Below are 5501 nucleotides of genomic sequence, written 5' to 3'. Positions count from 1 at the left end.
ACCTAGACTATTATATCAACATTAATGACACATCCAGAAACACAGGCGTTACATCACTTAAGTCTAATCCCCTTCTTAATGCATGTACAAGTTCATGTATAAATGTCAAGCACGAAAACATGTAATTGCTCCTTTTAAAATAAACATCTTTAAAAAGCGTATTTCCATGAATGCATAACAAATACATATAAAATGACATATAACACATAAAATTATGCAAACATCATTAAAACATCTAGAAATACGAGTGAATATATGCTCTAATGTTGAAAATATCATAAAATTGAATCAAGGGAAAGAATCCCCTAATATAATATTATTTAAGAAACAGAATTTTTGAAATTAATTTATTTTTATTATAGGATCTTGTAACATTCGAGATTTAGTGGTATGTTCCTTTTTAACCCTTATTGTAATTCTTCTCATTTTTAGTCCCTATCCGAGTACGTTGGGCGTACTGGCTCGATAGATGGTTGTAGAGGCGCCAACTGCGTACGCAGGGCGTACACTAAGCTGGGAAAACCCTAATTTTTAGGGTTTGTGCCCTATTTAAACAACTTATGTTTCCTTGTTGGTATCTTTTGGTCAGCCTCCACCCCTCTAAACCCTAAGAATGAAACCCTAATTTCCATTTGTGAGATTTGAGCTTGGAAGTGAGTTTTAGTGGTGTTTTTGGTGATTTGAAGGAATAAGAACACTTTAAGGTCACTTTGGTGTGGCTTGAGCATGTAGATCCAAAACCATCATCAACTTTGCAAGCTTTTTGAGGTATAAAGCTCTCAACTTGATGATTTCTTATGCTATATCTAGTTTAGAGCCTTGTTTATGCATTTTTGGGTTCTATAAACCTTGTTTGGGAGTATAGGCTACTCCAGTGACTTGGATGATAAATCTAGGATTTTCTGAGGTACCTTGTACATAAAAATTGTAACTTGATAGGTTTAGTTCAACCATGCAAGGTTGATGTTCCTCTTAATGGAGTTAAGATGCTAGAATTGGACCTTATGGACTTTTTAGCAATGCAAAGGCTAAAGGTCTTCGACTTTATAGGTTAGGTGATGTGTGTGAAACAAACTAGTTTTAATCCTACTAACTTAAACAAAAAGACAAACACACGAAAGGCAGTGTACCTATCGATTAGCAGTTTAGTTCAGGTAAGTAGGGTATCGAACACAGGGAACGATAAACAATTAAAATAGATGCTAATATTATCTAAATAAAATAAGTAATAGAAAAGGGGGTTTTCTCTAGTTTTGCAAGACTAGAAACTTAAGCAATTAACTAAAACTTAAACTAAGAAACTAAGAGCTAAGCAAATAAAAATCAACTAAATTCAATAATAAAGAGGACTTCTGTTTAGGTTTGACTCATTTGTTCCCATGGATGATTTTAATGTATCGGATTAATTCTTCATTGGCTACCGATTAAGATAATTAGGCGCATGTTCGCTATTCCTAATTCTTAGAAAACAAATTAACTCAAGCAATGGCCAGTTGTCTAAATTAATGGGTTTCCTAGATTATTGATTCGGGTTTAGAAAGACTTGTAATTAGCTAATCAAATTGGTGATTCAATTAACCTCTTGTTGATGGTGTATCACACAAGCTCACACATTAACTTACCTATCTTCAAGTTAATTCTAGTTTCACATTCGTTATTCCTAGACATACAACTATGTGGTCACGTAAATCATATGAAATTAGCAACTAAGAGATGTTCATACAGCTTAATTATTGATTTATTAACAGAAGAATAGTTATTGTTAACACATAAGGTTCTTTAACAGCTTAACAAAACATAATCACCAATTAAAATTAATCCTACTCAAATAATCAATCCATGTTCACAAAATTGTCTACCCTAACAGAAGAATAAGTTTTTAGCTCATGATTGCAGTAAACATAAACTTAAAAACGAAATCAAAGTTTGTAAACATGATTCAAATCAAAAAGTTAGTAAGAATAAACCAAAATTGTCTTGATTCTCTTCACAATTGAATGTAGGGTTGATTCTTCAGTTCCTCACGACCTAGTAGCACTTCTAATCGTTTCTCAGCCTCCTAGGGTTTCTCTCCATGCTATGATATCGATCTGAAAGTCCCTTTATATAGATTTTCACAAAACAGAGGCTACTCGGCGAGTCCAGTGACCTACTCGGCGAGTCCGTCACTTAAAACCCATGTACGGCAAGTCAGCGCGTCCAGAATCATTAAAGTTCGATACAACTCACCGAGTAATTGACCCTACTCGCCGAGTACGTTTGGAATCAGCATTTTCTCAAAACACGAAAGTCGTCCGAAATTGTGTCTACGTTTCAGAATATTTTGAATCTCGTCAATCGGAGTTACGGTTCATGAGATATGGCCAAAACACTGACGAGGGGTCAAGCTGTCCAGCAACATCCTTCTTTCTTCAAAATCCAAGATCCAAGCTTCCAGTCGTTAGTTCCGCTTCCTTTTCCATCCGAGCATGTATTTGTTACTGAAAGTGAAATATTTAAGCTAATTAAGCACCTTTGGTTCATTATATGAGACAACAACTACATAAAGTATTAAGATAATGCATGAATTATATGACTAAATATGCTCATATCAAAATACCGCACACTTGACTTTTGCTTGCCCCCAAGCAAAACTGAATTTTAACACATTAGAATCACATAAAACAATCCCAATCGAACCCGGCCATTATGCCAAGACCGCAACGCATGCATTTGTGTCTAAAATTTTTCCTACAGAACCCCCCATACTCCAAATACTCACAATCCTCATAAACATTCGCCCACTTTTTCCGAACAATGCTCATTTTATGCATCCCTCCGAATCCATCCTCAGAAAACCTCTTAACCTCAAGGTATATTTGGTAGAGCAACCCAAGTATACATATTCTAAACAATTACAATTTATGATACCACATTGGAGCTCTTTGGAATTCTTCACTTCTTTGACATTTGATCTTTAATTTCTTTGAATTCACCACCTTGTTGTTTGATTTTTAGTATCTTCAACTTTTTGAATTTCTTCGGAATTTTCGATCTTCTAATTTCATACTTAACTTTGATGCTCCAAAAATTCTTCAAATTTTTTCTTGTAATTCTCTCTTTTTTTTTTTAACATGTAACTCACTTTTTTTTTTCACTCAAAACCTACATGCTTAAGTAAGGGTGCTCAACTTCAACCTTTATTGGTTAACAATAATAATTTTCCTGGATACATTTCTGGTACACGATGCTAAACATATTGCATCCTTCAAACTAAGCGAGGTCGTGTTTTTGTTCCATGATTTCACTGGAATAAGGAAGCCACAAATGCACTAGAACGTATATAGGCTCAACTAAACATTTGGGTCTTCATGCAATCATCAAATATAATACTAGCATGATCCCTAATTGCTTTACCAAAATTTTCTATATTAGCCCTAGCAATTTTAATGCAAAAATTTCAAAATTAATTAAAATTTAACTAAACTTTTACTAATATAACCAACCCCCTACCCCACACTTAATTTATGCAATGTCCCCATTGCATATTATGCATGATAAAGAACAATAAAAATAAGGGGAGAATTAGAACAAACTCCCCTAGGATAGTAGTTGCAAGGTTGAACTTCTTCATTTAAAGCTCCATCTTTAGCTGACTTTAGACATAGGAACAGCTCATCCATGCCTTGGGTGTCATTCGTCTCGTGTGATTGACAACTCCAAAATATGTGGGAAAAAGCCTCTTGGAATAGCCTAGAAATGGTCTTCAAAAATATAGCCAATTGCCGCCTTGAATTGAATCAAATCGTCGACTCAAAGATAAAAGAATGAGCAACCCACCGAGTTTTATGTGGAGACTCGCCGAGTTGCATCGTCATATGGGCAGAAATCGTGAATTTTCGCTGGAACTCGTCGAGTTATAAGGGTGCACTCGACGAGTTTTCGGCTCTGATCATGCAAATTCTTCTTTTTGCTTCAGGTTTGTTTTTGAGGTCAAAGAGGGTATTAAGGTACACCTCCTTATATTCTTCAGGGACGAGACTCTTTTTAATCAAATATAAACATCAGACTAAACATATCGCTCAAAGTCTTCTAATCTTCTCGTAAACGACTCGACCCCTCACTTTAATTCCCTCACGCTTTAAGAATTCGCTCTAATATCACCCTAGCTTCTGAAAAGATTAAAAACAAATACCAAGTAATAATAAAAATAAATCAAAATAAAAATCCTAAATTATCCCTAAATACTAGATGTTTAAAAGAAAAAGAAAAGCAAACTCTAATGACGGGTTGCCTCCCGTAAGCGCTTCTTTTTGTGCAAGTCTTTAGCTAGACACCCAACTTAATAAACTTCCAATAAACTCAATGTCAATCCACCCGTTGCATTAAATATTTTCTTTGGACCAATTTGTAAAATTCGACTCTTTGCTTCAAAAATTGGCCAAACAAGCTTGAATTCATAAAACCCAAGAATATTGAGAAGGGTTGGAACCGGTTGGATACTAATCATAAATGGATCGTGATTTAGAACATTCTCCAAAGTTGGAATCGTCACCCCATGCTTCGAAACACAATCCGGAAGAACAGGGGACCATGTTGTGGTAATGGTCAAACCACGAGTTGGTTCCTGCAATTCAGCTTGTTCTTGTTCTTCATCTGACCCTTCTGCTAGCAACCTTTCCAGCTCCTCCAAATCTTTTTCTGGATTAAATTCTTCATCTTGTAACTTTAGCTCTTGTGACTCAAATTGTTCTTGATCGTTAGTCAAGAAGTTATCTAACCATCTTCCAAATTTCTTCAAATCATCATCTGAGTCATACTCCTCGTCTTTTTGCTCATTTACCTGCACTACTTCCTCAAGAAAAGCATCAAAAGCATCGAGATTTGGAAAATACATAATAAAAAAAAATTAAACTATATAAAAAAAATTAATCAACAAATAAAAAAAATGATAAGAATTAGCAAATAAAATTAAATATTTAGAACCGTTCCCCGGCAACGGCGCCAAAAACTTGATGTGTGTGAAACAAACTAGTTTTAATCCTACTAACTTAAACAAAAAGACAAACACACGAAAGGGAGTGTACCTATCGATTAGCAGTTTAGTTCAGGTAAGTAGGGTATCGAACACAGGGAACGATAAACAATTAAAATAGATGCTAATATTATCTAAATAAAATAAGTAATAGAAAAGGGGGTTTTCTCTAGTTTTGCAAGACTAGAAACTTAAGCAATTAACTAAAACTTAAACTAAGAAACTAAGAGCTAAGCAAATAAAAATCAACTAAATTCAATAATAAAGAGGACTTCTGTTTAGGTTCGACTCATTTGTTCCCATGGATGATTTTAATGTATCGGATTAATTCTTCATTGGCTACCGATTAACATAATTAGGCGCATGTTCGCTATTCCTAATTCTTAGAAAACAAATTAACTCAAGCAATGGCCAGTTGTCTAAATTAATGGGTTTCCTAGATTATTGATTCGGGTTTAGGAAGACTTGTAATTAGCTAATCAAATTG

The sequence above is a fragment of the Lactuca saligna genome, chromosome 4, assembly GCF_052625555.1.
Source record: "Lactuca saligna cultivar CGN05327 chromosome 4, ASM5262555v1, whole genome shotgun sequence".
Lineage (NCBI taxonomy): Eukaryota > Viridiplantae > Streptophyta > Magnoliopsida > Asterales > Asteraceae > Lactuca > Lactuca saligna.
Note: the sequence above shows the minus strand (reverse complement) of the source record.